This window comes from Chiloscyllium plagiosum, unplaced genomic scaffold (assembly GCF_037043375.1).
Source record: "Chiloscyllium plagiosum isolate Xiang-an unplaced genomic scaffold, Cpla_swu_hap1 HiC_scaffold_18, whole genome shotgun sequence".
Lineage (NCBI taxonomy): Eukaryota > Metazoa > Chordata > Chondrichthyes > Orectolobiformes > Hemiscylliidae > Chiloscyllium > Chiloscyllium plagiosum.
In genome coordinates this window covers 34,206,178-34,230,366 of record NW_028270156.1, presented here as the reverse complement: position 1 = coordinate 34,230,366, position 24,189 = coordinate 34,206,178, and the positions used below count along the sequence as shown (strand labels likewise).

Here is a 24,189-nt window from a genome sequence, read left to right as displayed (position 1 = left end):
GGATCACAGGCAGCAGAATAGAAGGTTATAATTATCTTGAGTTTAAATTATATGGTTGCATTAAAATGTAACCCATGATACTGCACATTAACAAGATTATAGCATAGTCCTGACACCAGGCCAACTTATTGTTGTATCATTGGGATCCTCAATAACTCATTCATTCATTTTGAGAGAACTGGAGGAATGAGGTGAAAGTTTTAGAGAAAATGGAAGATGGGGGGCAAGTGTTAAGAACATAGGAAGAAGAAGATGCTACATTATCTCTCAAGCCTCAATGATATCAGAGCTAATCTATGACCTAACTCCAAATCGCAGCCATCACCCTTTATCCCTTAACACCTTTGAGTGACAAAAATGCACAGATTTCCAATTTATAATGAATCCAGCATCAATTGCCATTTGTAAACAGATGGCCAAACCTCCACCATCCTTTGTACATCAAAGCGTTTCCAACAGTTCCTCCCTGAAAGATTTGTCTCTCATTTTTAGGGTACATCCATATTTCAAGACTCCCCAAATGGAAAAGAAAAATTCTCTATCTATCCTTGCCGCTCCTCTTAATCATTTGGAAACTTTGTTCAAATCATCCATGAACTTTCTAAATTTCAGACAATACAAACCTTGTAACTTTATCCTTAGAGTTCAATTATAATTCTGGTAAATATTCACTATGTTCTCTCTAAGGCCTAAAGGAATAGTTCCCCAACTGAGACAACTTGGTCAGACTATAATTAGTGACTGCAACCCTTTCACTTCCTTTTCAAAAAAACCTTCCAGTCCTGGGGAGTTTGTCACTCCTTAGTGTGATTAATCTCTCTACTATTATCTCGCTTAGATTAATTGTGTTCAGTTCCTGTTCCTGATTCAATATTAGTTTCCTTGGGACGTCTGGCATGCTGACCTCTTCTTCCATTGAAATTAAGTAATTATTCAGCACATCTGCCATTTCCTTATTTTCATTGGCATCACCTTCATTGGGTGGATTTTTCCCATTTGATGTTAAAGAAAGCAGAGCAAGCTGATTGGATTGTGTAATATCTCTCAATGGCAGGGGTGGGTTATCTTGGGGACGGTGTGGGGGGTTGTCATGCACTTCTTGGACCATAATCAATGCAAGGGAGATATTGCAAATGTTACTGAGTCCTTGTGGATCCTTTGATGTACAAAGGATGGTGGAGGTTTGGCCATCTGTTTACAAATGGCAATTGATGCTGGATTCACTGGAGAGTCCTTGTGGACTCAAAGGCTTACTGAAAACAGAGAAACATAGAGAAATACGTGCAGGAGTAGGCCAAACAGAAACTGGAGGAACAACACCTTATATTTCTCCTGAGAAGCTTACAGTCAAATGGCCTGAATATTGATTTCAGCAGCTTCCAATACCCTCCTCCTCCTCCAGCCTGATCCCATGTCTAGCCCCACCCCTTCCCCCACCTCCCTGAGCCGATCTAACCTGTCAATCTTCCCACTCACCTATCCTCTCCACCCTGAACACAGTGAGGACTGCAGATGCTGGAGATCAGAGTTGAGAATGTGTTGCTGGAAAAGCACAGCAGGTCAGGCAGCATCCGAGGAGCAGGAAAATCGACGTTTCGGGCTGGAGCCCATTCCTGATGAAGGGCCCTGGCCCAAAATGTCAATTTTCCTGTATCCCCTCCACCCTTCCCACTGACCAATCACAATTACCACCTACCTGCATCCACCTACTACCCTTCCCCCAGCCCCACACCCCTCCCTCATCCACTTCTGGCCTCCCCTCCCCCACCCCAGTCTTGACAAAGGGTTTCAGCCCGAAATGTTGACCTTCCTGCACCTCTGATGCTGTCTGATCTGCTGAGCTTTTCCAGTTCTGCATCTATTGAGTGTGACTTCCAGCATCTGCGGTCCTTACTGTCTCCAAATACAGAACATCTGCTGATTCACCCTTGCCCACTTTACTGGTTATATCCTCAAACAATTCCAGCGGATTTGTCAAGCATGATTTGCTTTTAGTGAACCCATGCCAACTTGGACTGATTTTGTGACTGCTTTCTAAATGCTCAATTATTACCTCCTTAATAATTGACTCCAGCGTTTTCCCCACCCCTGATGTCAGGCTATCCGGCCTATAACTCCCCATTTTTTTCTCTCCCTCCTTTTTTTACAAAAGTGGGGTTACATTAGCTACCCTCCAGTTCACTGGAACTCTTGTTGTAGAGTCTACAGAAAGCTGGAAAATGATCACCAATGCATCTGTTATTTCTACAGCCACTTCCTTAAGTACTGTAGGATGCAAAGCATCAGGCTCTGGGGACTTATCGGGTTTTATTCCCATCAATTTTCCAAATACCATTTCCTGACTAATAAGGATATCCTTCAGTTCCTCCTTCATGCTTGACTCTTCATCCCCTAGCATGTCTGGGAGGCTCTGGTGCCACGTTTAAAAACCAGCTAGAAACGATTTCAGAGGCTGAAAATTGGGAAACCTGCTGTGACAAAGTCAGTCCTCCTCCTGGTTGACTGCGTCAACAGACCCATCCAATCTTGCCGATTTGTGATAGGGTACTCTTAAAGATCGATTAATTGGGAAGTCAGTGACAGCTTAGAATCTAAATGCCTGCTTCATTAGACAGGAATATGTCATGAAGGAAGGAAATGAAAAGCTGGACTCTGGCCAGCACTGTATCAGTGACATCCTGCACGCACGTACGAGTCGATGTTTGTGAAGTGCAGCAGAGTTTCTAATTGCTTCCTGAAATGACTCGCTGGCAAGGAAGCCAGGATGAGCTGAAACTCTGTCAGTCTCCAGAATGGGACTGTCATTGAGGCCTCATCCAGAAACTGGCTCAAGAATGAGACAATGACTTGGGACCTTCTTCAGCATCCGATCTTGCTCACTAACTGGAGGTCCAGTTACATGCCAATACTCTCTGCTTCCTTGGTGGATCTTCTCCTGCTGCCCCTCGTTCTGGAAGCTCTGCAGCATCTGGTGGTACTGCCTGCCGCTCCCCCTCTGCCTGGACAAGCTGTTGTCTCTGTGTCAACATCTGTACCTGCTCCTCCTGCATGTAGCAGCCCCACCCAGAGAAACAGCTGGATTAGCCACAGCCATTCTCAGCTCGAGAGATGCACATCTGTTAGAAAGGTCAGAAAGATAACAAGGTGTTATTAAGGGCACACCTGAGCCCTCACATCCTTCACAATAAAGCTGTTTGTTATGCCATCACAGAGAGTTGAGCCTGCACAAGACATTATTGTAATGCATTTATAGAGTTTAGAAAGACGTACCCTTTACTGGGTGGCACGGTGGCACAGTGGTTAGCACTGCTGCCTCGCAGCGCTAGAGACCTGGGTTCAATTCCCGCCTCAGGCGACTGACTGTGTGGAGTTTGCACATTCTCCCCATGTCTGCGTGGGTTTTCACCGGGTGCTCCGGTTTCCTCCCACAGTCCAAACATATGCAGGTTAGGTGAATAGGCCATGCTAAATTGCCCGTAGTGTTAGGTGAAGGGGTAAATGTAGGGGAACGGGTCTGGGTGGGTTGCGCTTCGGCGGGGTGGTGTGGACTCATTGGGCCAAAGGGCCTGTTTCCACACTGTAAGTAATCTAATCTACTCAAGTAAGCTTTCCCACAAAAAATGTCCATGAAACATCTGGAAAGGAGGCCTTCTTGCAAAGCAAGTCCCCTCCTGCCTCCTCCTACCCCATCCACTCCCTCTCAGCAGTCATGTCCTGGCCTGCTGACAGGATGTGGCAGGAGCAAGTCACAGCGTTGCAGTCGTTGGCACAGGAGGCCTGCACCAATTGAAAAGATGAGGATATCATGAAAAGTGCTTTGTTACTTTGAATCTTACTGAGCTCTTTATAGACAAGACAGCAATCTACCAACCAGCTTTCCACCAAGATGGTGATGGAGTAACCACGCTGTGTCCAAGCTCCTGGTCCATTTCCATCTGCTTCCTTTGTTTCTTTTTTTTCCTTTTACTCTTATTCTTTTGGTATTTTTCTTTTGTCTATTTTCTCTCTTTCAAAGCCTTTCTTGACATCTTCAGTACGGTGAGAACAGGCCCAGCCTCCCAAGTATGTGTAGCAGCAGCGGCAACAGAGTCAACTCCTCCTGGCATTGACGGTGGTGACGGGGGGAGAGTGAGCCCAGTGGGGGGGAGAGTGAGCCCAATGTGGGGGGAGAGTGAGGCCAGCATCGGGGGAGAGAGCCCAGTGTGGGGGAGAGTGAGCCAGCGTGGGGGAGAGCAAGCCCAATGTGGAGGGGAGAGTGAGGCCACCATGGAGAGAGAGTGAGCCCAGTGTGGGGGAGAGTGAGCCCACCTTAGGGGGAGAGTGAGCTCAGCGTGGGGAGAGAGTGAGCTCAGTGTGGGGGAGAATGAGACCAGTGTGGGGAGCGAGCTCAGAGTGGGGGGAGAGTGAGCCCAGTGTGGGGGGGGGGAGTGAGCTCAGTGTGGGGGAGAGTGAGCCCAGTGTGGGGGAGACTGAGCCTATCATGGGGGAGAGTGAGCCTAGTGTGGGGGAGAGTGAGCCCAGCGTGGGAAGAGTGAGCCCAATGTGGGGAGAGTGAGGCCAGTGTGGGGGAGAATGAGCCTAGCGTGGGGGTAGAGTGAGCTCAGTGTGGGGGAAGAATGAGCCCAATGTGGGGGAGCAAGCTCAGTGTGGGGGGAGAGTGAGCCCAGTGTGGGGGGGGAGTGAGCCCAGTGTTGGGGGAGAGTGAGGCAGGGTGGGGGAGAATGAGCTCAGTGTGGGGGAGAGTGAGCCCAGCATGGGGGGGAGTGAGCCCAGCGTGGGGGGAGAGTGAGCCCAGTGTTGGGGGGAAAGTGAGCCCAGTGTGGGGGAGAGTGAGCCCAGTGTGGGGGGAAAGTGAGCCCTCCATAGGAGAGAATGAGCCCAGTGTGGGTGAGTGAGCCCAGTACGAGGTGAGAGTAGGCCCAGCATGGGAGAGAGTGAGCCCAGTGTGGGGGAGAGTGAGCCCAGTGTTGGGGAGAGTGAGCCCAGTGTGGGGGAGAGTGAGTCCAGCGTAGGGGAGAGGAGTCCAGCATGGGGGAGAGTGAGCCTATCATGGGGGAGAGTGAACCTAGTGTGGGGGGAGAGTGAGCCCAGTTTTGGGGGAGAATGAGCCCAGCATGGGGGAGAGTGAGCCTATCATGGGGGAGAATGAGCCCAGTGTGGGGGAGAATGAGCCCAGTGTGGGGGAGAATGAGCCCAGTGTGGGGGAGAGTGAGTCCAGTGAAGGGGGAGAGTGAGCCCAGTTTGGGGAGAGTGAGGCCAGTGTTGGGAAGAATAAGCCTAGCGTGGGGGTAGAGTGAGTTCAGTGTGGGGGAGAATGTGCACAGTGTGGAGGGTGAATGATCCCAGTGAGGGGGGAGAGTGAGCCCAGTGTGGGGCAGAGTGAGCCCAGTGTGGGGGGAGAGAGTGAGCCCAATGTGGGGAGAGTGAGGCCAGTGTGGGGGACAGTGAGCCCAGTGTGGGGGAGAGTGATGCCAGTATGGGGGAGAGTGAGCTCACTGTGGGGGAGAGTGATGCCAGTATGGGGGAGAATGAGCCCAGTGTGGGGGAGAATGAGCCCAGTGTGGGGGAGAGTGAGTCCAGTGAAGGGGGAGAGTGAGCCCAGTGTGGGGACAGTGAACCCAGTGTGAGGGAGAGTGAGCCCAGTGTGGGGAGAGTGAGGCCAGTGTTGGGAAGAATAAGCCTAGCGTGGGGGTAGAGTGAGTTCAGTGTCGGGGCGAGTGAGTCCAGTGTGGGGGAGAATGTGCACAGTGTGGAGGGTGAATGATCCCAGTGAGGGGGGAGAGTGAGCCCAGTGTGGGGGGAGAGAGTGAGCCCACTGTGGGGAGAGTGAGGCCAGTATGGGGGATAGTGAGCTCAGTGTGGAGGAGAGTGAGTTCAGTGTGGGGGGAGAGTGAGTTCAGTGTAGGGGAGAGTGAACCCAGTGTGGGGGGAGAGAGTGAGCCCAGTGTGGAGGCGAATGTGCACAGCATGGGGGGTGAATGAGCCCAGTGTGGGGGGAGAGTGAGCTCAGTGTGGGGAGAATGAACCCAGCATGTGAGAGAATGAGCCCAGTGTGGAGGGATAGTGAGCCCAGTGTGGAGGGAGAGTGAGCCCAGTGTGGGGGAGAATGAGTTCAGTGTGGAGGGAGAGTGAGCCCAGTGTAGGGGAGAGTGAGCCCATCTTTTGGGAGAGTGAGCCCAGCGTAGGGTAGAGTGAGCACAACGTGGGGAAGAGTGAGCCCAGTGTGGGGCAGAGTGAGCCCAGCATTTGGGAGACTGAGCCCAGTATGGGGGAGCAGGAACCCTGAGGAGATGTCAGCAAGGTAGGCCTAGCAGTGAAAGATGGCGCCTGAAGACCAGTGACTTCGTTGTTGGCTGGGTCCGGTGTTGACAGCATTGAAGTGGTGCCAGGAGGGCACCACAACAACATGGACTGCAGTGTCTGACACAACAATAGTGTCTGACATTGGTATGCCTGTCAACCACATTGCTGTGGGTCTGGAGCATGTTATCCAGACCAGGTAAGGATGGCAATTTCCCTCCCTAAAGGAAATTAGTGAACCAGATGGGTTTTTGACACAAGTTTCCTGGTCATCATTAGACTCTTAATTTCAGATTTTTATTGAATTCAAATTTCACCATCTATTTGGCATGATTCAAAGCCAAATGAATTCTATGACACTGAGTCTCTGGATTAACAGTTCAGTATCATACTGCCCTAAGCCATTGCCTCTGTGCTTTTATTTTTAACCTTGTGTAAAATTACATTTTCACATCTTGCCTATTAGTTTTATATTACATAAATTAGTTAATTAGTTCAATATTACATGAATTCTGTTTAGAGCACCTCTGACTGAGCCTATGTCAATTTGCCCATTAACAGATTTGCCCAGTATACTGTGGGCATTCTTTACCTTTTTGCATTAAATTGAGCTTTGCCGAAATCCAGTAATTTAGGGGTTATTTTACATTTCACCTTTTCAAACACAGCATTCAATTCAATCATGTTGTGATCACTTTTAATTAAATAATAGTTAGACTATTTACTATACTCCAATTAGCTAATTTCTCATTATGAAATTGAATATGAAATGCCTTCTAGCTAAGATTATTACTGCAGAAAACTAGCCTGGAATACTTGAGAAATTGACTAGCTTTTCGAAGCGTGCTTGTCTGTTTATCCCAAGTCTACATGAAACTTAAAATTTTTCATTAAAATCAATCTACATTTACTATCCACTTGTCTAATCTCTGCAATTAAACAATCTCCTACTTCACAACTATTATCAAGACACCCATACGTAACCCCACTACACTGTTAAATCCTTTTTCTTAATTCTACCCAAAAACTTTTCACCACCTGCCTACCTTTCACGTATCCTCTCTTTCCTTTGAACTGACTTCATCCTAACATCAATAACTACTCCTCCCATTCAGTATTTTTCAAATGTTCCTGTATTTCTTTCAACCTGGTAGATGTTCTGGTGGTGAGTCATTGGACAGATAATGTTAACTGTGCTTTCTTCCCACAGATGCTGCCAGACCTGCTGATTTTCATCAACAATTTCTGCTTTTGTTTTATTGTTTCTTATTTCTCTTTCTTGCTTTAATTCCTTAATATGTTTTAGTTTTCCCTTTATTTGGAAATGTCTAAGGCACAGTTTCTAACAATTTCTATTATTGCAATCCATTTGATTTGTTTTTGAACAATTATCAATACCAATTTCCCAATTTGGACACTTCAACCCCATCATGTATTGTTATGCAATTCTGTGGTGACTGATAACTTCAGGAAAAAGAAATTCAAACTTTTGATTAATACAAAGTTTCACATTTCAAGAATTTTACTGTAACAAATAGACTAAAACCACGGCTGACTGAACAACTATTGTTATAGGAGAAAGTGAGGTCTGCAGATGCTGGAGATCAAAGTTGAAACTTTATTGCTGGAACAGCACAGCAGGTCAGGCAGCATCCAGGGAACAGGAGATTCGACGTTTCGGGCACAGGCCCTTCCTCAGGAATGAGCAGAGAGTGTTCAAGGAGAAGATAAAAGGTAGGGAGGAGGGACTTGGAGGAGGGGAGTTGGAAATGTGATAGGTGGAAAGAGGTCAAGGTGAGGGTGATAGGTCGGAGTAGGGTGGAGGCGGAGAGGTCAAGAAGAAGACTGCAGGTCAGGAAGGCGGTGCCGGGCTGGAAGGATCCGGCTGAGACAAGGTGGGGGGAGGGGGGATGAAGAAACTGGTGAAGTCCAAGTTCATCCCCTGCGGTTGGAGGGTTCCCAGTCGGAAGATAAGACGCTCCTCCTCCGACCGTCGGGTTGTTGTGGTTTGGCGGTGGATGAGTCCAATGACCTGCATATCCTCGGTGGAGCATATCCATCCAGTCCCTGTACACCTCCATCCCCCATCACGAAGGACTCAAAGCACTCCGCTTCTTCCTTTCCCGCCGTACCACCCAGTACCCTTCCACCGACACCCTCCTTCGACTGACCGAACTGGTCCTCACCCTGAACAACTTTTCTTTCCAATCCTCCCACTTTCTCCAAACAAAAGGAGTAGCCATGGGCACCCGCATGGGCCCCAGCTATGCCTGCCTCTTCGTAGGGTATGTGGAACAATCCATCTTCCGCAACTACACTGGCCCCACCCCCCATCTTTTTCTTCGCTACATTGATGACTGTATCGGCGCTACCTCGTGCTCCCACGAGGAGGTTGAACAGTTCATCCACTACACCAACACCTTCCACCCCGACCTCAAATTCACCTGGACAGTCTCGGACTCCTCCCTCCCCTTCCTAGACCTTTCTGTTTCTATCTCAGGCGACCGAATCAACACGGACATCTACTACAAACCTACCGACTCCCACAGCTACCTGGACTACACCTCCTCCCATCCTGCTCCCTGTAAAAACGCCATCCCATTCTCCCAATTCCTTCGTCTCCGCCGCATCTGCTCCCAGGAGGACCAGTTCAAAATACGTACAACACAGATGGCCTCCTTCTTCAAGGACCGCAATTTCCCCCCCGACGTGGTCGACGGTGCCCTCCACCGCATCTCCTCCACTTCCCGCTCCTCCGCCCTTGAGCCCCGCCCCTCCAACCGCCACCAGGACAGAACCCCACTGGTCCTCACCTACCACCCCACCAATCTCCATGTACAGCGCATCATCCGCCGTCACTTCCGCCACCTCCAAACAGACCCCAGCACCAAGGATATATTTCCCTCCCCTCCCCTATCAGCTTTCCGTAGAGACCACTCCCTCCGCGACTCCCTTGTCAGATCCACACCCCCCACCGACCCAACCACCACTCCCGGCACCTTCCCTTGCAACCGCAGGAGGTGCAACACTTGCACCCACACCTCCCCCCTCACTTCTCTCCAAGGCCCCAAGGGAAACTTCCATATCCGCCACAGATTCACCTGCACCTCCACCCACATCATCTACTGCATCCGCTGCAGCCGGTGTGGCCTCCTCTATATTGGGGAGACAGGCCGCCTACTTGCGGAGCGATTCAGGGAGCACCTCTGGGCCACCCGGACGAACCAACCCAACCAACCTGTGGCACAGCATTTCAACTCCCCCTCCCACTCCACCGAGGATATGCAGGTCATTGGACTCATCCACCGCCAAACCACAACAACCCGACGGTCGGAGGAGGAGCGTCTTATCTTCCGACTGGGAACCCTCCAACCGCAGGGGATGAACTTGGACTTCACCAGTTTCTTCATCCCCCCTCCCCCCACCTTGTCTCAGCCGGATCCTTCCAGCCCGGCACCGCCTTCCTGACCTGCAGTCTTCTTCTTGACCTCTCCGCCTCCACCCTACTCCGACCTATCACCCTCACCTTGACCTCTTTCCACCTATCACATTTCCAACTCCCCTCCTCCAAGTCCCTCCTCCCTACCTTTTATCTTCTCCTGCTGAACACTCTCTGCTCATTCCTGAGGAAGGGCCTGTGCCCGAAACGTCGAATCTCCTGTTCCCTGGATGCTGCCTGACCTGCTGTGCTGTTCCAGCAATAAAGTTTCAACAACTATTGTTATAGTAAACTTATGCTTTAAACTAAAAACAGCATTGTCACCTTTTACTACTAAAACCTAACTTCAACATTATGTTTTTCATTGTCCAAAAATAGCTCCTAAGAATACTTCTGCTCCCATAATTTCCCAGCCTGGTAAATTGTGACCTCACTGTGAGGGTTTTTCATGCTGGTTCCCCTCTAGCACAAGCTAGGCAAGTCTTCCAGCTTAGTTTTAAATTCACTCAAATCTGGTCTTTTCAATCCAAGCATGCACTCCCATCTCCACTCGGTGGCGTGAACCAAGGAGGCTACTCCTTCACTCCCAGTTTCGGCAGACTGCCTGAGTCTGAGAGTTGTCAGACTCAGAAACCTTAGAAATCCTGCATGAGCTTTGTATCTGGGTAGAAATGCTGGTTAGCTACTCTTTAGACTCCAAATCTATTCCATCTTTGAGGTAAATGGACTGTTTAGTGTATAATTGTTTACAACCTGACATTCCAGGAATTTTGGAGACCAGCAGTGCTAAGACAGACAAATACTGGCATTGGCTCCAAGTATGAACACCTTTTATCATCATTTCAGCAAAACATCCAGGCCTGTCTTTAATCTTTAAAGCCAATGTCACCCCAGCATTTTGTTAGGCAGGACAGGTCACATGACCCCTTTCATTCTATCCTCAATTAAAGCCACAGCGCTGAAACATAACCTGAGAAACCTCATGTTTGTAACATTAATGTCCTTGTTCCTGCCCTATTTATCCATTCTGCTCGGACTCTGGTCTTTGCCACATTCTAGTGATGCCTACTGCTGTGATATGGCTTTTTTTTCCCTCTCCCAATACCGGAGTCAGTCTTCCAATGCAATGGAGCCCCTTATTCAGACACTACTTATTTATCTGGGTCTTGGTCTTTCTAATCTGCTTATTCCCATAACTATTTGTTCACAGCTTTGCTATTAATCTAGAGTTTATAATCCTTAAGATCCTGTTCTTTAATTTATCTCTTTAGTTCTGGATCTTTTTGCCAGTTCTCCAGTATGCTGTCAGTCCTAAGTGGGATCACAATAATTGGATCGCTCCCTCTTCTTGTCCAAAATCTTTTTATTCCTGAAACAAAATATGGGAGACACCCAGCAGTTCTGGCAACACCTGCGGAGAGAGTTAATGTTTCAAGTCCGCTTTGTATTAAAATATCAAACCTCCCTAACACTGCATCAAACCTTCTGGGAATGTCACAGGCAGAATTAAGTGAGAAACAGGTGGGAGCTACAGAATCAGTCACATGTGCAAACTCCTGATTTACAGATAATTCATTTAATTCATCTGCTGGTGGTTGAATAGGAAAACAGATCTCATCATTAAAAAAATTATTCCGTATGAATGACCCAGAGTTCAGTTTACCAGTTTATACAGACTCTTTGTCTGAACTATATCCAACTCTCTGGAGCGGCAGTAATTTCCTCGAGAAAGGCCTTCACATAAACATACTGACTCATAACTACATCACTTGTCAAACTTCAAACTTCAAACTTCAAACTTGTCAATTACAGTTACTCAGATTTGTACATTGTTTAAAGGAGTTTCTCAGTTTAACTCAGGTGGTACAGCCCGGTCATATTCTTTTCAAATGGACATTATGTTGAGGTTGTACAGGATGTTGGTGAGGCCTCTTCTGGAGTACCGTGTCCAGTTCTGGTTGCCCTGTTAGAGGAAGGAAATTACCAAGCTGGCGAGGGTTCAGAAGAGATTTATCAGGATGTTGCCGGGAATGGAGGGTTTCAGTTATAAGGAGAGGCTAGGTCGGCTGGAGCATAGGAGGTTGAGGGGTGACCTTATAGAGGTTTGTAAAATCATGAGGGGTATAGTTAAGGTGAATGGCAGATGTCTTTTCTCTAGAGTCAGGGCATATGTTTAAAGTGAAAGGAGAAGGATTTAAAAAAGACATAAGAGACAATTTGTTCATACAGAGAGTGGTTCGTGTGTGGAATGAACTTCCAGAGGAAATGATGGATGGAGGTATAGTTATAATATTTAAAAGATATTTAGATAAATACACAAATAATGTTTGGAGGGATATGGGCCAAGCACAGGCAAGTGGGGCTAGTTTAGTGGGGGATTATGGTCAGCATGGACTGGTTGTACTGAAGGGTTTATTCTATGACTTTAAGTAAAAATACAATCCTTGTATTAAGCTCATACTAATGCCAGTTCCCCATTATTTTTCCAAAGCCCACCGAATAATTTCAAACTACACCTATAGTCCCATTCCCTTCCCATATGCCTATGTTAATTCCAAAATGCCACAGTGCCATGCATATGAAGCAATCGAAGCTGTCGTAGGCCATACCTGCAGGCATGTCTTTTATCACATGGCTGTGTATAATGTCGATGAGTCTGGGTTGAAGAGAGACTGGTATTGAAGAAGGCCAGATCAAGAACTGTCATCAGGCTTGGGCTTCTTTATAATACCAAATATTAAACATTATGACTTAATACTACAACACTAGGCAATTAGTTATATACCAGATTCTAATGTTATTGGTACACCACTGAAAAACAACTCCATTGACTCTACTACCTCATGCTAGTCTGGGCTACGCACACGCTTCTCTGCAGGTGTTTCCCTTTGCTTCTTCTTTCTCTTCTTTTATGTGTCCATATGCTGTAGTTCTTAAGTTGCTCTTCAGTCTAATGAGCTCCCGCATACTGTACTATTTATGCCCAGTTAGGTGCAGCTCTGTGATATCATCACAAGGTTTGTACAACATTTAAAGCCTTTACACCCTTCCCTGAGCTTTGTTCTCTCCATCATAAATATTGATTAACATGCTTTATTCATTTAAGAAGTTCAGTAACTGATTTGTCCAAGATAGTTCTGTTCTAAATGACCCTTACAGTAAGTTTCCATAGCTGCACAGTTCAGACAGTGCACACAGGCCATTAATGAATAATTTTACAAACTCTCCTGGGAGCTCACATCTACCATTGAAGGAATGCTGTCAGTATCCTATTTGTTTTTGAAGTGAAATATTGATCAAAAGCTTTTAGGAGGTTGTCAAACACAATTTGTTCCTCATCAAACTTTTGTTTGTATAACACATGATCTGACGTTCTTCTCAAATTGTAGAAATGTATGATAAACATTTTTTGCAGTTGGTTTGGTATCCAATCCAGAAGCTGGTCAAAATCTTAGGAATTGTTCTTTCTATATTTGCAGTTTGCTGATATAGGAGATGAATCTGATACCTTGAATGTTTCTAATGGAAAGATTGGCACAGATGTATTGTTTGATTGTTGATAGGGATTTGATTATTTTCTTGATTTGAATGATGCTTGTTAGGATGTTGATCTCCTTGTACTATATTCCCCGTGGGTTATATCTCACAGAATATAGTACAAGGTTTGTTATTTTGGTAGTTGCTAAGGTTGTTGAGTCTTTCTTGTAATGATTGTTGTTTTGCAATTGAAAGCTCTTACGGTTTCTGCTGCCCATTCCAAGTTGCGTTTGAGTGGCTTTCTTGAACCGCTTCAGTCCATGTGTTCAAAATGCTGCCAACGAATAATGTTTGACAATTCTTTACTCATGTGACATATTCATCGAACTTGATTGAGCTTTTTGAAGAAGTAACAAAGAGGATTGATGAGGGCAGAGCGATAGATGTGATCTACATTGACTTCAGTAAGGCATTCGACAAGGTTCCCCATGGGAGACTGGTTAGCAAGGTTAGATCTCACGGAATACAGGGAGAACTAACCATTTGGATACAGAACTGGCTCAAAGGAGGTGGTGGAGGGTTGTTTTTCACACTGGAGGCCTGTGACCAGTGGAGTGCCACAAAGATGTGTTGGGTCCAATACCTTTTGTAATTTACATAAATGATTTGGATGCGAGCATAAGAGGTACAGTTAGTACCTCCACCTTCAAGGAACTATGAACCTGCACTCCAAGGTGTCTTTGTTCAGCAACACTCCCTTGGACCTTACCATTAAGTATATAAGTCCTGCTAAGATTTGTTTTCCCAAAATGTAGCACCTTGCATTTATTTGAATTAAACTCCATCTGCCACTTCACAGCCCATTGGCCCATCTGGTCCAGATCCTGTTGTAATCTGAAGTAACCTTCTTTGTGTCCACTACACCTCCAATTTTGGTGTCATCTGCAAACTTTCTAACTGTACCTCGTATGCTCACATCCAAATGATTTGTATAAATGATGAAAAGTAGTGGACCCAGCACCGATCCTTGTGGCACTCAGCACCGGTCCTTGTGGTCACAGGCCTCCAGTCTGAAAAACAACACTCCACAATCACTGTCTGCCTTCTACCTTTGAGCCAGCTCTGTATCTAAATGGCTAGTTCTCCTTGTATTCCATGAGACCTAATCTTGCTCACCAGTGTCCCATGGGGAACCTTGTTGAACGCCTTACTGAAGTCCATATAGATCACATCTACCACTCTGCCCTCATCAATCCTCTTTGTTACTTCTTCAAAAATCTCAATCAAGTTTGTGTGACATGATTTCCCATGCACAAAGCCATGTTGATTATCCCTAATCTGTCCTTGTCTTTCCAAATACATGTACATCCTGTCCCTCAGGATTCCCTCCAACAACTTGCCCACCAGAGACGTCAGGCTCACTGGTCAAAAGTTCCCTGGCTTGTCCTTACCACCCTTCTTAAATAGTGGCACCATGTTAGCCAACCTCCAGCAGTTCCGGCATCTCACCTGCGACTATCGATGATAGAAATACCTTAGCAAGAAGCCCAGCAATCACTTCCCTAGGTTCCCACTGAGTTCTAGGGTACAACTGATCAGGTCCTGGGGATTTATCCACCTTCATGTGTTTCAAGACATCCAACACTTGCTCCTCTGTAATGTAGACATTTTGCAAGATGTCACCATCTATTTCCCTACATTCTATATCTTCCGTGTCCTTTTCCACAGTAAACACTGATGCAAAGTACTCTTTTAGTATCTCCCCCATCTCCTCTGGCTCCACATAAAGGCCTTGCTGATCTTTCGGGGCTCTATTCTCTCCCGATTTGTAAAAGCCCTTTGGATTCTCCTTAATTCTATTTGCCAAAGCTATCTCATGTCCCCTTTTTGCCCTCCTGATTTCTCCTACTGCCTTTATACTCTTCTAAGAATGCATTTGCTCCATCCTGTCTATACCTGACATATGCTTCCGTCTTTTTCTTAACCAAACCCTCAATTTCTTTAGTCATCCATCATTCTCTATATTTACTAGCCTTTCCTTTCACCCTAACAGGAATATACTTTCTCTGGATTCTTGTTATCTCATTTCTGAAGGCTTCCCATTTCCCAGTCTTCCCTTTACCTTCCCCCTCCTGCCTCCAGTCAACTTTTGAAAGTTCTTGCCTAATACCGTCAAATTTGGCCTTTCTCCAATTTAGAATTTTGACTTTTAGATCTGGTCTATCCTTTTCCATCACTATTTTAGAACAAATAGAATTATGGTCGCTGGCCCCAAAGTGGTCTCCCACTGACACCTCAGTCATCTGCCCTGCCTTATTTCCCAAGAGTAGGTACATCCACATTCTGAATAAGAAAATTTTCTTGTACACACTTAACAAATTCCTCTCCATCTAAACCCTAACACTATGGCAGTCCCAGTCTATGTTTGGAGAGGTCTAAGCACAGAACAGATCAGTGGATATTTTAAGTGTGGCCTTACATTAAGTCTGCAGTAGTGAGTAGAGTGGGTTCTTACTTGATTATATGTTTTATTGAGATATGCCTCGCGATTAAACTTAAAATATAAGCCTTAAGTATTAATTTAATCTGGAACAGTGTTTTGTAGAGGATTAAAACAGTGCTATTTTCTGGGTCAGTAGATTGGAAGAAGCAAAAATCGCCTTTAGTAGAGTAATATGTTCTTCTTGTCGGATGTGGGAGTTCAGGGAGAGTTAATGTGTTACTGAGGATTATATCTGTAACAAATGCCGTTGGTTGCAAATCCAATCAGATTGGGTGGATCAGTTGGACAGACAGTTAGAGGCAATGAAGCATTTACAAGAGCAAGGGGATGTGATGGATGGCAGTTATAGGAAGGGGGAAAAGTCGCAGATACAGTCACATAGATGGGTTAACTCCAGGAAAGGTAAGAGAGATAGGCAGTTCATGCAGGAGTCTTAAAAACTGAAAATAATGCTTAATGTTGATCTTATTTAAATGATGGAATAAACTTGTGCAAGGGCAAAATTATACTGTGCAATGATATCATGGAACTGCAACTCACTGTGCATAACTTCCCCCTAGCTCTGTATTATTCCTCATCTGATCCCCCATCCCACACACTCCCTACAACTGTGTATAGTGCTAGAGACACAAGCTGCACCCATACTTTTTCACCCAAGTTGCAACTATTTCTAACATTCCTGCTTCTACCTGAATAATGATTTCAGGACCTCTCACAAAAGGGGAGAAAATAAGCACTGACTGCACACCTCAAGTCCAGAACATATGTATGTCCACTAAGTGAGGCAATGCTTACCCTCACCATGCTGATGGTTACCCTGGCACAATATCATGTAAACACTCATTCAATGAGTTGTAACACTCTTGCTTGAATCAGAGGTTTGTGGCTGGCGTGAAACTAGTGCACCTGATCCATGCTGACATTTTCTGTACAGTACTGAGGGAGCACTGCACTCTAGAGGGAAAGTACTGAGGGAGCACTGCATTGCAGAGGGACAGTACTGAGGGAGCACTGCACTCCGGAGGGACAGTACTGAGGGAGCACTGCACTCCAGAGGGACAGTACTGAGGGAGCACTGCACTCTAGAAGGACAGTACTGAGGGAGCATTGCACTCTGGAGGGACAGTACTGAGGGAGCACTGCATTCCAGAGGGACAGTACTGAGGGAGCACTGCACTCCGGAGGGACAGTACTGAGGGAGCACTGCATTCCAGAGGGATAGTACTGAGGGAGCACTGCATTCCAGAGGGACAGTACTGAGGGAGCACTGCACTCCGGAGGGACAGTACTGAGGGAGCACTGCCCTCTAGAAGGACAGCACTGACAGAGCAATACACTCTAGAGGGACAGTACTGAGGGAGCACTGCACTCCGGAGGGACAGTACTGAGGGAGCACTGCATTCCAGAGGGACAGTTGTGAGGGAGCACTACATTCCAGAGGGACAGTACTGAGGGAGCACTGCATTCCAGAGGGACAGTACTGAGGGAGCACTGCACTCCGGAGGGACAGTACTGAGGGAGCACTGCACTCTAGAAGGACTGCACTGACGGAGCATTGCACTCTAGAGGGAGAGTACTGACGGAGCACAGCATTCCAGAGGGACAGTACTGAGGGAGCACTACACTCTAGAGGGACATTAATGAGGGAGCACTGCACTCAAGTGGGACAGTACTGAGGGAGCACTGCATTCCAGAGGGACAGTACTGAGGGAGCACTGCACTCCAGAGGGACAGTACAGAGGGAGCACTGCACTCCGGAGGGACAGTACTGAGGGAGCACTGCATTCCAGAGGGACAGTTGTGAGGGAGCACTGCACTCTGGAGGGACAGTACTGAGGGAGCACTGCACTCTGGAGGGACAGTACTGAGGGAGCACTGCACTCCGGAGGGACAGTACTGAGGGAGCACTGCACTCAAGAGGGACAGTACTGAGGGAGCACTGCATTCTAGAGGGACAGCACTGATGGAGCACTGCATTCCAGAGGGACAGTACTGAGGGAGCACTGCATTCCAGAGGGACAGTACTGAGGGAGCACTGCACTCCGAAGGGACAGTACTGAGGGAGCACTGCACTCTAGAAGGACTGCACTGACGGAGCATTGCACTCTAGAGCGAGAGTACTGAGGGAGCACTGCATTCCAGAGGGACAGTACTGAGGGAGCACTACACTCTAGAGGGACATTAATGAGGGAGCACTGCACTCAAGTGGGACAGTACTGAGGGAGCACTGCATTCCAGAGGGACAGTACTGAGGGAGCACTGCACTCCAGAGGGACAGTACAGAGGGAGCACTGCACTCCGGAGGGACAGTACTGAGGGAGCACTGCATTCCAGAGGGACAGTTATGAGGGAGCACTACATTCCAGAGGGACAGTACTGAGGGAGCACTGCACTCTGGAGGGAAAGTACTGAGGGAGCACTGCACTCCGGAGGGACAGTACTGATGGAGCACTGCACTCTAGAAGGACAGTACTGAGGGAGCACTGGACTCTGGAGGGACAATACTGAGGGAATCTGCATTCCGGAGTGACAGTACTGAGGGAACACTGCACTCCGGTGGGAAAGTACTGAGGGAGCACTACACTCTGGAGGGAAAGTACTGTGGGAGCACTACACTCCGGAGGGACAGTACTGAGGGAGCACTGCACTCTAGAGAGACAGTACTGAGGGAGTACTGCATTCCGGAGGGACAGGACTGATGGAGCACTGCACTCCGGAGGGACAGTACTTAGGGAACACTGCACGCAAGAGGAACAGTATTGAGGGAGCACTGCACTCTAGAGAGACAGTACTGAGGGAGCACTGCACTCTGGAGGGAAAGTACTGAGGGAACACTGCATTCCGGAGGGACAGTACTGAGGGAACACTGCACGCAAGAGGGACAGTACTGAGGGAACACTGCACTCTAGAGAGACAGTACTGAGGGAGCACTGCACTCTGGAGGGAAAGTACTGAGGGAACACTGCATTCCGGAGGCACAGTACTGAGGCAGCATTGCACTCTAGAGGGGCAGTACTGAGGGTGCACTGCACTCCGGAGGGACAGTACTGAGGGAGCACTGCACTCTGGAGGGAAAGTACTGAGGGAACACTGCATTCTGGAGGGACAGTACTGAGGGAACACTGCACGCAAGAGGGACAGTACTGATGGAGCACAGCACTCTAGAGAGTCAGTACTGAGGGAGCACTGCAATCCGGAGGGACAGTACTAAGGGAGCACTGCATTCCGGAGGGACAACACTGAGGGAGCACTGCACTCTAGAGGGACAGTACTGAGGGAACACTGCACTCCGGAGGGACAGTACTGAGGGAACACTGCATTCCGGAGGGACAGTACTGAGGGAACACTGCATTCCGGAGAGACAGTACTGAGGGAGCACTGCCCTCTAGATGGACAGTACTGAGGGAGCACTGCCCTCTAGATGGACAGTACTGAGGGAGCACTGCACTCCGGAGGGAAAGTACTGAGAGGGAACACTGCACTCCGGTGGGAAAGTACTGAGGGAACACTGCACTTCGGTGGGAAAGTACTGAGGGTACACTGCACTCCGGAGGGAAAGCACTGAGGGAACACTGCACTCCAGTGGGAAAGTACTGAGGGAGCACTACACTCTGGAGGGAAAGTACTGTGGGAGCACTACACTCCGGAGGGACAGTACTGAGGGAGCACTGCACTCTAGAGAGACAGTATTGAGGGAGCACTGCATTCCGGAGGGACAGTACTGAGGGAACACTGCACTCCGGAGGGACAGTACTTAGGGAACACTGCACGCAAGAGGAACAGTATTGAGGGAGCACTGCACTCTAGAGAGACAGTACTGAGGGAGCACTGCACTCTGGAGGGAAAGTACTGAGGGAACACTGCATTCCAGAGGGACAGTACTGAGGGAACACTGCATGCAAGAGGGACAGTACTGAGGGAACACTGCACTCTAGAGAGACAGTACTGAGGGAGCACTGCACTCCGGAGGGAAAGTACTGAGGGAACACTGCATTCCGGAGGCACAGTACTGAGGCAGCATTGCACTCTAGAGGGGCAGTACTGAGGGTGCACTGCACTCCGGAGGGACAGTACTGAGGGAGCATTGCACTCTAGAGAGACAGTACTGAGGGAGCACTGCACTCTAGAGAGACAGTACTGAGGGAAAACTGCACTCTCGAGGGACAGTACTTATGGAGCACTGCACTGCGGAGGGAAAGTACTGAGGGAACACTGTACTCTGGAGGGAAAGTACTGAGGGAGCATTGCACGCAAGAGAGACAGTACTGAGGGAGCACTGCACTCCGGAGGGACAGCACTGAGGGAGCACTGCACTCCGGAGGGACAGCACTGAGGGAGCACTGCACTCCGCAGGGACAGCACTGTGGGAACACTGCACTCCGGAGGGACAGCACTGAGGGAACACTGCACTCCGGAGTGACAGCACTGAGGGAGCACTGCACTCTGGAGGGAAAGTACTGAGGGAGCACTGCATTCCGGAGAGACAGTACTGAGGGAGCACTGCACTCTAGAGGGGCAGTACTGAGGGAACACTGCAATCCGGAGGGACAACACTGAGGGAGCACTGCATCTAGAGGGACAGTACTGAGGGAACACTGCACTCTAGAGGGGCAGTACTGAGGGAGCACTGTACTCTAGAGGGACAGTACTGAGGGAGCACTGCACTCTAGAAGGGCAGTACTGAGGGAGCACTGCATTCCGGTGAGACAGTACTGAGGGAGCACTGCACTCTAGAGGGCAGTACTGAGGGAGCACTACTCAGTCGGTGAGCCAATACTGAGGGAGTGCTGCCCTGTCAGAATAAGTACTAAGGAGGCACTGCAGCATTGGAGAGTCAGCATTGAGGTACTGTCAGAGAATCAGATAGTATTTCGTGATCTGGGGTTAGCACTGATGGAGTGCCACACACCTGGCAGGTAGTACTGAGGAAACACTGCAATGTTGGAGTAACAATAATGATGGACCCTTTGGGGCTTGCAATGACTGAGTGTTCAAAGGTGTTCCTAATAGAGTATTTCACAGTGGGAGAGGCAATACTGAAGGTGTACTACCGTGTAAGAGATGCCTTTGTGCAGGGGAGGCGTTAAACTGTGGCTCCCATCCAACCCCACAGGTTGATATAAAAGATCCCACATTCACTATTTCATGAAGAAACAGAAGAATTTTCCCAGAGTCCTGAGGCTAATGTTTATCCCTCAACCAACATCACATTATCACACTTGTCATAATCACGCTGTTATTTGTGTGATTTCGCTGTGTGCAACATGCAAACTGATAACACTTCTCACATACTTGACTCACTGGGAAGCCCTTGGGTGTTCCTGCATTTGTGATAGACAGTGGCTAAATGAAAGCAGCTCCTTCGCTAGCTAATGGATGAAGAATAAACAGTGGTTGCATGTGTAACCGGACAGCAGAAGCTCAGCACTTTCAGGTGTGTGAGAGTGACATGGAGTATAATGAATAAATAAAATCTTTATCAGAGCAATAAACGATCAGGTAAAGAGACATCTGTACTAAGTTCCAGATTCAGATCACTTTGCCTTAGGTTCCCTTCCTTAATCCCTGATACCCATCCCCTGAAGACCCATCCTCCCAACACCCATCTCCCCAACACCTACTCCCTCCACCATCCATCCTCCCTGTGCCACCCTCCTCCCCAGCCTACCCTAACAATGTGTCACTTACCTGACCCCTTTGCCACTTTGCACCCTGGCTCTATCGCCCTATTGTACCCAAATGGCATTCTCGCCTCTGGCACCCTACCCAGCTGAACCGTACCACCACCTCTCTGGCAACCTAATTATCGGAATTCTGCTCAGCTGGAACCCTATTTACCTAACACTCTCCCCATCCTGACACCCTACTCATCTGGCACATATCCCCTACCAAAATGGCATCCTCCCTTTGCCCAACACATCACTGTTGGAATAATCAAGTCAGGAAAGAATGAAAACATGGATGAGGGTTTCAGCAGCAGCTGAGCTGAGATGGGGGGTAGGGAGGGGGAGGTCAGGTGACATTATGGAGGAGGAATAAGTGATCTCAATGATGTATGTATTAATGCTAAAGATACTGAGATGCTATAGAAATATCAATCGCTGTAGCACAGGCTGACTGCTTTTTTCAGGCACGATAATTGGACTCCTCCTTTTTCGCCTTTGCCAATATGGTAGGCAGTGCATTTCTCAGCAAAGCATGAGACTGGGTGTCCCTGCCACAATATTGAACATGTGTGCTGTGGTTTGGGGCCTACATGTGGGTGTCATAATCACAGCTTCAGTCCTGGCAGCTGAGATAACATGACAGGAGAGCAGCATTCAGTCAATAAATTCCAAATAAGAGTCATTTCCACATTATCACTTATCCACGTACAGACAGGATGGTTAAAAGGTGTTTGGCACACTTGCCTTCATTGCTCAGTCCTTTGAGTATAGGAGTTAGGACATTATGTTGAGGTTGTACAGAACATTAGTGAGGCCTCTTCTGGAATACTGTGTCCAGGTCTGGTCGCCCAGTTCTGGGAAAGATATTATTAAGCTGGAGAGGGTTCAGACGAGATTTACCAGGATGCTGCCAGGTATGGAAGGTTTGAATTATAAAGAAAGGCTGGATAGGCTGGGACGTTTTCACTGGAGTGTAGGAGGTTGAGAGCTGACCTTATAGGAGTTTATAAAATAACGAGACATATAGATAGAGTTGATGTTAGTTGTCTTTTCCTTAAGATGAGGAATTTTAAGACTAGGGGCAGATTTTTAAGATAGGCATTTAAAAAAGATATGAGGCAAATTTTTTTACACAGAAGGTGGTTTGAGTGTGTAATGAACTTCCTGAAGAAATGGTGGATGTAGGCACAATTACAATGTTGAAATGATATTTCAATGGATACATGAATAGGAAAGGTTCGGGGGGCTATGGGCCAGGAGCAGGCAGTGGGATTTGTTTAGTTTGGGATTATGTTTGGCATGGACTGGTTGGACTGAAGGGTCTGTTTCCAATGCCTAATGGCTCTATGACTATAACTCTATTACCAAGATTTTGAAATCTTCAATTCCTTTAATTGCCTTCCTGCTTGCAGTTACCCAGCGACAGTGCAGAGCCCTGCCTCCTTGTCTCCTTAGAAACTGCTGTCAACAAAGAGTGGAGCTTCAGTGGTTTTACAGAGACAAGCGAGGAAGCAAATGCAGCCACAGTCGAAACAATCGCAAGAGTGAGAGGACAGCTGCCAAACAAAGCCAAATACAGGTCAGTGCAGCTCATCACAACTCTCCGCCATCGTCAACCTCCTCCCCATATTCCTATTCACAACGTTTCTAATAGCCGGGGTCTTAACTGAAGTTGCTGCTCTTGTGCTGGAGACTGCTAGCAATGTAACCCATTAGATGCTGATTCACATTCTACCCACCCTTGATGCAAAGTGCAGAACTCATACCAGCCAATCAGCCAAATTCAACAAATCACCCTAATGCTAGGAAAGAAAGAGCTTGCATTTATACAAAGCTTACCATGATTTTTGAACATCACAAAGTGCCTTCAGATCAATACATAGAAGGATAGTCACTGTTTAGTTCCAAGAAATGAGAAACGTAAAGCCACAGCATTGAGATAATGACCTGGTCATCTGCCTTTGATAAATACTGTCCAGGGCATCACAACGAATCTCCCAGCTTTACTTCTCAACAGAGCTTTGGGACCATAATGGGCACCTGAGAGGGCAGATAGGGCTTTGGTATAACACCTCATATGAAATGTGGCATGTTCAATAGCACTCCATCAATGCTGACCCTCTGATAGTTCAGCATTCCCTCAGTACTGCACCTCTGACAGTGCAGCACTCCCTCAGCACTAACCCTCTGATAGTGCACTGCTCCCTCAGTACTGCCCCAATAACAATGCTGCGCTCCCTCAGCACTGTCCCTCCAACAATGCAGCGCTCCCCCAGTACTGATCCTCTGACAGTACGGCATTCTCTCAGTTCTGACCCTCTGACAGTGCAGAGCTCCCTAGTACTGGCCCTCCGACATTGCAACGCTCCCTAGTACTGACCCTTTGACATTGCAGCGCTCCCTCAGTGCTGATCCTCTGACAGTGCGGTGCTCCCTCAGCACTGACCCTCTGAAAATGCAGCACTCCCTCAGTACTGACCCACTGATAGTGCAGCATTCCCTCCGTACGACCCTCCAACAGTGCAGTGCTCCCTCAGTACTGACCCTCCGACAGTGCTGCGCCTCCTCAGTACTGACCCTCCGACAGTGCGGTTCTCCCTCAGTACTGACCCTCTGAAAATGCAGCGCTCCCTCTATACTGACCCTCCGACAGTGCAGTGCTCCCTCTGTACTGACCCTCCTACAGTGCTGCGCCCCCTCAGTACTGACCCTCCTACAGTGCTGCGCCCCCTCAGTACTGACCCTCTGACAGTGCAGTGCTCCCTCTGTACTGACCCCCCGACAGTGCAGTGCTCCCTCTGTAC

The 24,189-nt window shown here is 47.9% G+C and overlaps 1 protein-coding gene across 4 annotated transcripts in view; it reads left to right on the top strand.

Annotated features, from left to right (window-relative positions):
* Positions 1-24,189, top strand: part of LOC122558042 (uncharacterized) — a 224,700-nt gene that overhangs the window by 56,370 nt on the left and 144,141 nt on the right. For 2 of the 4 annotated variants that reach the window (XM_087996444.1, XM_043706371.2), the window contains exon 1: positions 22,828-22,964. The exons of 1 other annotated variant lie outside the window; for it this stretch is intronic. The gene's annotated coding sequence lies outside the window, so the exon portion shown is untranslated. Of the gene's footprint in view, positions 1-22,827; positions 22,965-24,189 lie in introns of those variants that run through there. One more of the 4 variants, XM_087996443.1, reaches the window with a different exon arrangement.